General features: G+C 37.5%; 1 protein-coding gene and 1 long non-coding RNA gene across 2 annotated transcripts in view; one reads left to right on the top strand and one right to left on the bottom strand.

Annotated features, from left to right (window-relative positions):
* Positions 1–13,173, bottom strand: part of TAFA1 (TAFA chemokine like family member 1) — an 866,756-nt gene that overhangs the window by 639,901 nt on the left and 213,682 nt on the right. The window lies entirely within an intron of this gene.
* LOC125110020 (uncharacterized) lies at positions 19–4,275 on the top strand. Its single transcript, XR_007130416.1, has 3 exons — positions 19–160; positions 3,545–3,658; positions 4,224–4,275. It is a non-coding gene; the product is annotated as an uncharacterized LOC125110020 (long non-coding RNA).

The following is a 13,173-nucleotide window of genomic DNA, read 5'->3' on the forward strand; positions in this document are numbered from 1 at the left end:
ATTTTCTCAATTAGTACAAAAAGCTGCCTTTTCAGCTTAGGTTCCTCTAAGCAATCCCTACCTGCTCTACCACCTTTTTGTTGCTTCCAACCCCAAGATAGGGCAATCTATGGGTCTACCCTGAAACATTCTACCTGGGCATCAATCATTCCTTCCTATGGTAAGTCCTTAATGGTTCTCCTTTCATCAAAATTTATCCTATGTGTGGCCCTTTTCTCTCAGGACTAGTTTGACAGAGCACAGGGTTCAGATGATGAGATTAACAGATTCTGGGTAAGTAGGAAGAAGCCTGAATCTTACAGAAATAATTTTCTTCAGAAATATCTGACCCTTTGGCAGGCTTCCTATTCTTTGGTAGTTCTATACCTCCAAAGCTCCTTTATACACATTGGCTCATTTACTTATTTATTTATTCTTGATATTTATTAAGCAACTGTGTATTAAGTAGAAGATAAACCCTCCTTAGTACATTGCCTTATTAAATCCTCAGAATTAAAAATATAAGCTAACAAAGGAGCTGGGATTTTGTTCCTCTGACAGATTAGGAGATAAAAAATACAATAGAAATCAAGTCTTATCAAAAGCCACCTGAGTAGAGACAAACTCAAGACCAGACCTAAGAATATTTTCTATAATGAATCAAGAGTCTTTATAAAACCACCAACTCACCAAAACACTTAACTTACTATGGGGATGAGCAAAGCAAGTTTTCCTGTCCTCTCCAAGGGCAAGTTTGTGTAAATACATGAACCGTAAAGGAAAGGAATCCCAAAAGCATTTTTTTTCTTTTTCACATACATGAGCGTGAAGGCTACTAGTTATTTAAGTCCAATCTGTAAGCATTTAAGGGCCTACAAATAAATGGAACACCTGCCATGTGGTATCAGAAAAGGAAAACATCCTAGTTTTTAAAAGAAAGGAATGTTGGCTGTCTTAATTTGCAGTTAGCCTGTATTGCCAAAAGGGTGTGTTTTGTTTGAAATACTGTGATTTGCAAAATTATGTGTTTGTCATAACTGGATTTCTTCATGCATTTCAACAGAAACCATGTCAACCTTGCCCAGAACTATTTAGGAGGCTACGGTTATTGTCCCATTAACATCTAAATTTACCACATTTGTGTCCTTTTCAAACTAGATGAGTAAGACAAACAAATCAACTCTTGTGGTTTCCTTCTGCCTTTCTATGACCATTAATTCTAACTCAAACCCTGTAATGGCTGAGTGTGGGGGACAAAATGTGATCTCCATGCTAACACTAAATAAAGAAGACATATTCTGTTTTCACGTGTTCTTGATAGAAATTTGAGTAGAAATTAAGCATTCCTAATGACTCATCAATTTCATTATCTCTTCTTACTTGTCCATTTGTCTATTATTGACTGACTGCTATATGCCAAAGACTGTGTAAGTCCTTGGTCCCAAAGAGCTCATAGGGATGTGAAAAATAGACTTATTAGTAAAGACACAAGGATATTAAGAGCACACAGGGTGCTAAATACCAAGAAGCTCAATGGGAACACAAAAGAGGAGCATCTCACCTTTAGTCTGGGGTGAAGAAAAATATTCTTAGAGATGGGGACATCTCAGCTAACACCTGAAAAACAAGAGAATTTTTCTTTCTTTTTTTTTTAAGATTTATTTATTTATTTATTTATTTACTTATTTATTTGACAGATAGAGATCACAAGTAGGCAGAGAGGCAGGCAGAGAGAAAGAGAGGGGGAAACAGGCTCCCTGCGGAGCAGAGAGCCCAATGTAGGGCTCGATCCCAGGACCCTGGGATCATGACCCGAGCCGAAGGCAGAGGCTTTAACCCACTGAGCCACCCAGGTGCCCCCAAGACAATTTTTCTGTTGAAGTCATTAAACTGGGAGGAGACACTGCAGACAATGGGAATAACATTATGCTGAATTTGGGAAGATCCCCTCCTAGAAATATTCTGATTCAGTAAGTCTGAAGTAAAGCCCAGTGCTCGCTTCGGCAGCACATATACTAAAATTGAAGTAAAGCCCAGGAAAATGTGTTTTTAACAAGCACCCCAAGACATTACTAGTGCAAGTGACTAAATCTTTTTGAGAAGTTTGGAAGCAACATGGTAGCTTGAAACAGTTCGGAATGTGGTCATCCTAAAAAATTTGGAAAATATGCTCGGGTCCCCACACAGCATCTTCCTTTGCACCATTAACTAACTGGAGCCATGTATCTGCTGTGTGTAAGCATAGGAGGCTGATGGGATAGCTCTAGATGTGGACCACTAGGAAGAAAGAAGTGCCAGACCAGCAGTACACATAAGGAACATACCATAAGATCCATAACATTAGAGAAAGGCTTGCTGAGCTGCAAGATGCTGAACTAGGACATGGTGGAAAGGGTGCAATATATAAAGGGAGGGTACAAGCATTTCAGATAATAGAGATTTGTAATTTCAAAGTCTGGATTGAATCTATGTTTGGCTACTTCCTAGCTGTGACATTCAGCAAGTTTTATGACTTTGTTTCAGTTTCTTCATATATAAAATGGAAATGATAATTATTTCAACTTGGCAAGACTAATATAAAAGTATATGAAGTGATCTATCAAGTAAAATATGTATGGGTTCTGGTACATAGTAAGTGATTAATAAATATTTACTGAACAAAAAAATGAAAACTAGTTGTTATCGCTTTTCCCTCTAGGGGTCCTAACCTCAATAAATATTTTTCCAAGTGATAACGTGATATTAAGCAATAATTTCTAAAAAGCTTATATGTTATCATAGAACCATGGTTCTCAGCTTCAAAGGACTTTCTAAGATCATTTGATTCTTGTTTTATATTTTGCAGTAGGCAGAGTATGGTGAAAATGACAGATATTTGGGGATTAGATAAACTAAATTTGAATCCTAGTTCACTATTTACTAGCTGTGCAATCTTAGCCATGTTTCTTATACTCTTTAAGGTTTGGTTTATACAATAATACAATGAATGTATAACTCAGGATTTTAAAGAGGCCTATGGATTGATTCACTCAAGAAAGTATTAACTGACTACAGTTGACCCTACCAATGCAGGGGGTAGGGGTGCTAAAACCCCATAGAGTTGAAAAATCCATGTATAACTTTTGATTTCCCTAAAACCTAACTACTAATAACCTACTAATGCCTGGAGGCCTTACTGATAATATAAACTGTTAATTGACACATATTTTTAAAGTTATATATATTATATACTGTATTCTTACCATAAAGGAAGCTAGATAAAAGTTATTAAGGAAATAAGAGAAGAGAAAATACACTTACTATACTGAATTTATTGAAAAAAACCTATGTGTAAGTGGACCTGTGCAGTTTAAACTCGGGTTGTTCAAGGGTCAACTTTATTTGCCAAATATGAGAAACTGGTCCAGGGTCTGAAAATCAGCAGTGAATGAAAATGCAAGATCCCCACCTTCATCTACCTTACTTATAAAAAAAGAAAAAAGGATAGCTGTATTATTTCTCTAGAGATGTGTAACAAATGTCTATAAACCAGGTGGCTTAAAACACCTGAAATTTATTTTCTTAGCCTGGAGGATAGAAGACTGAAATGAAGGTGTCACAGGCCCATGCTCCCACAAAAGGCTCTGGAGAAGAATCTTCCCTTGTTACTTCTACCTTCTGGCAATCCTTCTGTTTTTTGGTTTGTAGACCCATCACTCCAATCTCTGCCTCCACTATCACATGGTACTCTCCCAATGTGTATGAATCCAAATTTCCCTCATCTTATAAGGACACCAGTCATTAGATTTAGGGCCTATTCTAACCCAGTATGACCTAATCTTAACTTTATTATATTTGGAAAGACCCTACCATAAGATCACATTAACAGGTACTAGGGGTTAAGATTTCAACATATCTTTTGGGGGGACACAATTCAATCCACAACAATAGGAAATGAACAACCTAGCCATGTAATTTCTGGTAGGCTATTCTAAGATCAGTCCTCCAGGAGAACCTCAGTAAATGATAGATACTATGGGTGACATACTTTGCTCACATTTTTCATATAAGGCCACTAAATTTTGCATTGTTCATCAAGGATCACAAAACCAATATAATGGAATTAGAAATCTAGTCAAATAAATTCAAAGAAGCCTCTCTGTAAACAGCAGTATCTCCTAAAATTGGTTATTCATATGCCTTACGGCTCCTAAAAATGTTAGGGGTTAAGTAGTCTTATCTTTAAGTACTCTTATCTTTAACAGATGCAGTGAAAAGAAGGGCCATATGTACCACAATGTTCAGAGCAGCAATGTCCACAATAGCCAAACTGTGGAAAGAGCCAAGATGCCCTTCAACAGATGATTGAATAAAGAAGATATGGTCCACATACACAATGGAATATTACGCTTCCATCAGAAAGGATGAATACCCAACTTTTGCATCAACATGGATGAAACTGGAGGAGATTATGCTGAGTGAAATAAGTCAGGCAGAGAAAGTCAATTATCATATGGTTTCACTTATTTGTGGAACATAAGGAATAGTATGGAGGACATTAGGAGAAGGAAGGGAAAAATGAAGATGGGGAAATCAGAGGGGGAGACGAACCATGAGAGACTGTGGACTCTGAGAAACAAACTGAGGATTGTGGGGGGGTGGGTTGGGTATAGGGGAATGGGTTAGCCTGCTGATGGGTATTAAGGAGGACACATATTGCATCAAACACTAGGTGTTATATGTAAACAATGAATCTTGGAACGCTACATCAAAAACTAATGATGTACTGTATGGTGACTAACATAACACAATAAAAAAAAAAAAAACCCTCAATATTGGGGCACCTGGGTGGCTCAGTGGGTTAAAGCCTCTGCCTTCGGCTCGGGTCATGATCCCAAGGTCCTGGGATTGAGCCCCGCATCGGGCTCTCTGCTCCGTGGAGGGCCTGCTTCCTCCTCTCTGTCTGCCTGCCTCCCTGCCTACTTGTGATCTCTCTCTCTGTCAAATGAATAAATAAAATCTTAAAAAAAACCCTCAATATTAAAAAGAAGAGTACCATCTTTATTTTTAATAATTCTGTCTTTATTCTAACATGTATTGAAAGACATATTGCTAACACATAAAATCCATGAGTTCACAGATAATCACTTCTTACAACGTGCTTAGTACAGATCTGTCATTTGAAACAATTAGAGTGTTGCCTTTTGGCCAGAACCTCCATCTTCTTGTAATTTGCCAAATGACCAACACAAAGCACAATAAGCACTCAAAGAGCCAAGGCAGCTTCCTGAAGTGTGAGAAGGAAATGCTCAGCAAGAGAAGGAAGCCAAAGAGAAAGGTTCAACGGAAGCACCAGCTGGCCCCAACCAGAGAAGCATACTTTGTGAGAACCAACGGAAAGGAGCTTTAGCTGCTGGAACACATTCCCTAGGAATTCACGGCATGATGAGTATTAAAAAAAGCAAGCAAATAAAAAGTAAGTTTAAAAAAAAAGTAAAAAAGATATGTAAAAAAAAAGTAAAAGACCTCAAGACTGTAAAAATAAATAACTAAATAACTAAATGAATAAATAAAACAATTGGGCATTTAAGTAAATCAATTCATAGAAAAAATGACAAAAGAGTTGGTAAGTGGCTACAGCAAAAAATACTGCAGTGGTACTTGGGTGACTCAAGTTTTAGAAATGTCACACTCCCACATGATGTTTCTTTGTTCATTCTGTCAAACAAGAGAGTATGGCTGGCTTTCTGCCTTGCCATGGGCCTGATCTGCAAAATGCATTGTGGGAAATTTCATTGCATTGAACGTAAAGATGCAGTGTGTGTCTTCGTGTCAGCTGCCTGTTAAACTGATGATCACTTCCCTTAAGTCCAAACCTAACTCCCTCTGAAGCTAGTATCAAAGCTGAATGATTAGAATAATCCAGACTGTATGGTAATGGCATAAGGATATACATATAAATTAAGGGGACAGAATTAGGTATCCAGAAATTAACTCATACCTTCATGGTCAATTGATTTTCAACAAAGGTGTCAATATAATTCAACTGGGAAAGAATAGTCTTTTCAACCAATGGTACAGGGGCAACTGAATAACCCCATGCAAAAGAAGGAAGCTTGACACCACTCCATGTCATATACAAAAATCAACTCAACATATATAGGAAAAGAGTGTATTATCGTGTGTGTGTGTGTGTGTGTACATAAATATTTTATTCCATTCTGGGGATTGTCTTTTTACTTTTTTGATGGTGTCCTTTGACCTGTTGATTTCTTTGGTTGCTTGTTCTTTAGGTGTCATAACTAAGAAATCATTGCCTATTACAAGGTCATAAAGATTTAGACCTGTGTCTTCCTCCAAGTTTTTTAGTTCTTACATTTAGGTTTTTGGCCCATTTTTAGTGAATTTTTTAATATAGCATTCTCTCGATTTTTGTTTATCTCAGAGGGTCTTAATTTCTCCTTAATTTTTAAAGGATAGTTTTGATGGATTTATTGGTTGATAGTCTTTGTCTCTGGACACATTGAATATATAACCATACTGTTTCTAGCCTACATGGGTTCTGATGAGAAGTCAGGGATTAATCTTATTGATAATCCCTTTAAATGAGGACTCATTTCTCTCTTGCTGCTTTCAAGATTTTCTGTTTGTGTCTTTCAACAGTTTGATTATGTTTTATCTAGGTGTGAATCTCTTTGAGGGTATCCTGCTTTGAGCTTATTGAGCTTCTTGGATGTGTAAATAAAAGCTTTTCATTAAATTTAGGAAGCTTTAGCCATATTAAGATATTCTTTCTACTTTTACTCTCTTTCCCCTTCTGGGATTCCCAGTGTGTGTACACAATATCTGTGAATGTCCATTGGGTGTCTGAGGCTCTGATTACTTTTCTTTCTTCCTTTTCTTTTCTGATCCTCAGACTGGGTAATCTCAGTTGTCCTACCTTTAGATGCAATGATCCTTTCTTCTACCTACTCAATTCTTCCACTGAGTCCTTCTAGTAAATTTCAAAATTTCAGCTATTATACCTTTCAACTCCAGAATTTCTATTTGGTTCTTTCTTTATGACCTCTATATCATTATTGGTAGTTTCTATTTGGTAAGAAGTTGTTCTCATATTGTCTTTACTTTCACAAACATGATTTCCTTCATGGTTTTTTTTTTAACTTATTTAAAATAGACAGTTTAAAATGTTTATCTACTTGGTCCAACATCTGGGATTTCTCAGGGAGTTTAATCAACTGCTTCTTTCTCATGTTTGAGCTTTTCCTTCCTTCCTTCCTTCCTTCCTTCCTTCCTTCCTTCCTTCCTCCCTCCCTCCCTCCCTCCCTCCCTCCCTCTCTCCCTTTCTCCCTTTCTCTCTTTCTCCCTTTCTCCTTCCTTCCTTTCTTCCTTTCTTCCTCCCTTCCCTTCCTTTCCCTTTCCTCCCTTCCCTCCCTTCTCTTCCTTCCTTTCCTTCTCTTTCCTTCCCTTCCTTCCTTCCAACAATTGTACTCCTTAAACCCCTTCACCAATTTAACTCATCCTCCCCATCCACCTCCCTCTGGTAACCATCAGTTTTTTCTCTATAGTTAAGAATCTCTTTCTTGGTTTGCCTCTCTCTTTTTCCTCCATTATTTATTTGTGTTGTTTCTTAAATTCCACAATGAGTGAAATCACATGGTATTTATCTTTCTCTGACTGACTTATTTCACTTAGTTTAGTACTCTTTAGCTCCATCCATGTTGTTGCAAATGGCAAGATTTTTTTTTTATGGCTGAGTAATTGTCCAGTGCGCGCGCGCCCGCGTGTGTGTGTGTGTGTTGTGTGTGTGTATCATATCCTCACTTGATGGAACTGAAATAAATAAGAGTTGATGAGCTATACATTCTTGTTTCTTCGCATGTCTCATAATTTTTGTTGAAAACTGGACATTTATGTAACATATGTAGAAATTTTGAAAATCATAATCTTTACCCTGGGCTTGTTATTATTGCTGATTATTGTTTATCTAGTGATGTTTCTGAACTAATTCTGTAAAATCTGTATTCCTTGGCCAATGAAATTTCTGCTGAGTTAGCTTAGTGATTGCTAATTATTTTAAAGAGATTTTAAACACTGAAAACCAATAGACAGCCTAATCCTTGCTTAGGAGTACCATGTGCATGTTGGGGCACATCTCCTCTTTTTTAAAAGATTTATTTAGAGAGAGAGAGAGAGCACATATGGGAGGGGCAGAGGGAGAGGGAGAGAGAATCTAAAGCAGACTCCACGTGCTGAGCACAGAGTCTGACATGGGGCTCTATCCTACAACCCTGAGCCCATGACCTGAGCTGAAACCAAGAGTCAAACACTTAACCAACTGTTTCACCCAGGCACCCCTGCATGTTGGGGCACATCTTAGACTCAGTCAGCCATTTGACAATTTTACCATAGTCTTCACCTCATGCTTACACAGAACATTAAGTTTAGCCAAAGGTGAGAGCTTAGGATATGTAACTCAGGTCTTTCCTAAGCATCCATACAGTCCTGGGAATGTGTACAGACCTACAAATGTGTAAGGCTTTCTAAATTCTCAGAAATAGGTCAGAGTTTTCCGAAGCCTTTATAGATTTTATTTCCCAGCTCTTCCTGTTAAGCTTTTTTGATTAGCTTATTGTTTGCCTCAATTGTTGTCCATTGCCTCAGGAAATCACAAAGTGAAACAGTCACCCCTACACTTTTTTGACAGATGTCCCAGGAAAAAGTCTTTCCTCACTAAGGCATTCTACAATGCATGAGCTTTAAGCCTGATTAAATAAGGCAGCTCTACAACGGGAGTCATCTTAGGAACCATCAGACAGGTGAAATAATTACAGTTCTCTAGGAATGTGACTTTGAAGCAGCTCCAGCCACATTCTGTCCCATAATGCTTTCACCAAGACTGTGTTCTGCTGCTTTCAGTGTTATTGTGGAGCTATAGAGAAAGAGATGGGAATAGAGCAAGTTAACATGTAACAAAGCTCACTCTTCTTATGAAGATTCTTTCTTTTTATGAACATTTCCCCAGAGTGCTACAAGACTTTGTTAATTTCTAAGGTTCTGAAAATGTTGATTTGGATAACGTCTTCCAGTTTTCTCATTGCTTTAATGAAGAAGAGAACTTTTGAACATCCTTATTCATTTTCAATGATGTCATCTCTGTCCTCTTTTTATCTGTAAGAGCAAGGTTGGCTTCTAACCAGCGCTGTGCTGATTCTTCTCTCTTTCTCTCTCTCTTTTTTTCCTTTTTAACTCTCACTCTTAATTTAATTTTGGAAAATACACAGTGTCATAGTTGGGTAAAGACATCAATGTCAGGTTTGGTAAATGTTTAGAAGATGAGGATCATTGAAGGCTAAGTCATTTTTTATTTATTTTTGTCTCATCCCAAATGGTGATCATGCCACTAAATATGTTGTTATTTACACTGAAATAAAACTGTCTACTAAAGCACACACATTAAATGACATCCATGTCCTGACGATGAGAACAAAATACATAATGAGATCATCACAGATGCTCAAACTGACTAATACAGGGTGACAGCTTCCTTTCTAATCATGCCAAGAAACATAATTCCTCTGAGTATCCTAACTTTACCAATAACCCACCTTTCAACCTTCAATTCACTTTCACCTGGGAGCCATTTTCCCAAAGAAACAACATCACTGTGATTGTTTTAATCAATGGACAAATGTTACTAAATTTAGGAAATAGTCAAATATCATAGCCCCAATAAGTTCTTCATGCTGGGCAGTTAACTAGGTTCACTCACTAGCTAAGTGACACATTCTTTCACTTTACCTGAGAAAGTTGAATATTGGTGTCTGTTGCAAACATCTGAGGTCATCACTGCATAACTTATAATGTGAATTTTGAATACCAAAGACCAATACTTGTAAGGAAACTTCAGAGATTTTTATAGATGTTTTCTAGAATATGAAGTAGCCAGTGACTTGTAAGAACAAAAGTAGCATTCACCAGCTGCTTCAGACGCCCTTTCCCACCAGGCTTGACCTTTTCCTCAATGCTTCCCCAAATTCCAAATTCATTTCTGCCTGGGGGAAGGAAAAGCATTTTCTCCTGCTATTGACAGCCAAGATGCTATAGAAGCAACAGCTGGCCAGAAGTGATTCTACCTTCCTGTGGAGCCAGCCAAGTCATAGAACTGGATCATTATGTTTCTAGGTGAAAATCCCAGGCTGGTAATTCTCTGGGCTTTTTTAAACTTCTTTTATTTGAGGAACATTTAGCATACCATCCCACTATACGCAAAAGAGATATCCAGAAATATACAAGACCAAATAGAATGATGAAAATTATTTCAATTGAGGCTACTGCATCAATATTAAAACGAAACGCATGCCACAGTACCTTACTGCAATTAACCCACAAAAACATACACAAATTAAGGATGGTTATGGTTCTGAGATCTCACTGGCAGTTGGGAAATGGGAATTTGTGTTTTAGCATAAGAATTATTCATTAAGTGGAAACCTAGTGTTCCAAATTTGACCGGTTAACTTTAGGGAATTTATTTACCACTTACTACCTAAATATTTATGATTTAGAAACTTTGAATATGTGGTGTTTTTTTTTTAATATTGGGACAAAATGTGAACAAAATGTATTTGTTTATTGTTTTTTTCAACCACTGTGTTAAGTGAGGGCACCTAACCACTATCCCAACCAGGGAACAGTTCCAGCATTTCCCAACTGCTCAGTGAGGTTATTTGGATCTGCCAAAGACAAGGGCGCCAATACAAGTGGTGACTGCTCCACTGGACACATTTGTCTGCCTCTGAGTATGGCCTGAAACATCTGGCAGGGACAGAAACTCACAGCCGCCTTGCTCACAGTTGTAGACAGATCCTGAATGATATGGATCTGGGGAGGAAACACAAACCAATGTCCTAGCCCACTTATTTTAATTCAAACAGGGAGATAAGGAAGTAATGACCTTGCTTCTAATGTGAATTCCAAGAAAGGAGGTGAATAAATTGCCTCTACTCTATCCAAACCACTATTAATTTATACAAATACTGGTCAGTTAAATTAGATTACACTTGTAGAGTGGTTGGCACCAGGGCCTAACACATAGTGAGGCTTATAGTAAATCTTAGTGGCAATTAATAATAAATCACATTCTGAACTACTTAATGACATTTTGCATGCATTTAAAATTTCAACAGAGAAAATGACCTCAGGGCAAAGACACCAACACAAAGTGTTCTTTTAAACACATCAAGCATCATATAGTATTTCCTGAGAGCCTGGGTGTTTTGCTTTTGCACATGTATGCACACCATATTTGTTTGTGTTTGGGAAAGACAGAAAGAACACCAGCAACTATGGAGGTGAGGGGTTGAAAGACATATGATCACTTAATGAAAGTGAAATGTGAGGTACCTGTTACTTTTATCTGTCATGCACACTGTATAGCCAATGAACCAATAACATTTAATCTTTGAACAGCTATTGATTAAGCATAACCTACCACTTTGTCTCAATATCCTTTGCATAAGAACCCTAAGTTAATTTCTGCTTTAGGATTCATTTCAAGAAAAATCGTTGTCTTTATAGATTAATATATCTGCTTTCTATTTTCAGAAACCGCATTGAGTCACTTGTTATCTTTCTTTTGTTGCTTCAGCAGCTTTATTGTTAACACCTAAGTTTATCACCCAGGTGGGTAAAATCTGCTCAACCAATACACGGAGTGCTAAAAACATCAACTCCTTCTGCCTTCTCCAGATGGTTTGGAGATGTCTTACCCTGCCCAGAGTTTGAAATGACTTAGTCTATAATGGTATAAAGAATGGCATAAAATACCATTTATAAGAGAGTGAAGCAGCATATTGGTAAGTTGTGCTATTCGTGTTTAGAAAACAGATTCAAATACTACTGCCAATAGTTTCTTGACTCTCTAGTTTCTCCATATCCATTCTTTGTCTTTACTCCTATGGTTCGACTGGTTGGAATGCCTTCCTCACTTCTCTCTTCTTGTATGAGCCAGGTCAGTAGTCAAAGGCTTCAAGTTCCACATCCTTGGCAGATCTTTTACCTAGAGACCACTCATGCCAATTAATATATTTCTGTCCCCCTGAGGAGAGTGAACTGCATGGGAGAACAGCTGACTCCAGGAGGTCTCATGAAAACGAGGTGTTTATATGCCTCATACTTGTGGTGGAAACTTGTGGAGGAAAAACTCTCTTCTCGGTAAGCCTGGGGCTTTCTGGAGGCCATGTTAATACCCAAAGGGAAGAAATTGCTGGGAATTTAATAGTGACCCTGTCTCACTGAGTCAATGTTCTTGTGAGAGATACCAAGAAGTCAATGAGTCATCATAACTGCTAACGTTGGATAAAGACAGGGAGCTATGGGAGCACTCAGCAAGAGCATTGACCCAATTTAGGGAAGACTTCTCAAAGAAGACATCGTATAGATTTTCTGTCACCTGTTCTTCAGGGGTTAAATGAAAGATGCTACATTTTTATCCTCAAATTGAGTGCACAGTGAGTAATAATGTTGACACCTAGCCATAGGTATTATCATTATAACTCTAAAACTATAGCTTTTCCTTAAAATTCCTAACCAAAAAGATGTCATCCCCCATTCTATTTTAATAGCTAAGTTTGCATTATTCATGATTATTGCCTCAAAAACATAGATTATCACAGCTGTTCAGCCATTATATATATAGTTTCCAACCCCACCACCCACTCCCAATCAGAATTTTGGCCATGGCCCCAGTTGGTACTAAGAGAGAACACATAAACGTTAAATACCATAACAATCTGTGGTAGAGAGAGAAAAAAAAATTAGCAACCAACAGTGCTGCAAAATTGTAACCAGAAAAACAAAAATATCTCTCACACAAGCACCTATTTTTAAGAAGTGATATATTCTGACACAGCAATTCTTTGATTGGTTTAGTAAGCCCATCAAAAAGCTGATGGAGTGGACTCAATATAACCTTCTTTTCATGACTCTCTTACTGAGAAAATAGTCAAGTTTGTCAGGATTTGAGCCATAGATTAAGTGTCATAAAGTAATGAAGGACAATATGAATTTCATATACATAAATATAATTGGCTAGGCAGATAACTTCTTAATTCTCTCTCTATGTAAATATGTTTTAATTATATACCAGAGATTGTAAGAACTGAACATTTTCAGCCCTTCATTAAAATTTTCAAACAAAGGACCAGTAATATT

Source organism: Lutra lutra, chromosome 1 (genome assembly GCF_902655055.1).
Source record: "Lutra lutra chromosome 1, mLutLut1.2, whole genome shotgun sequence".
Lineage (NCBI taxonomy): Eukaryota > Metazoa > Chordata > Mammalia > Carnivora > Mustelidae > Lutra > Lutra lutra.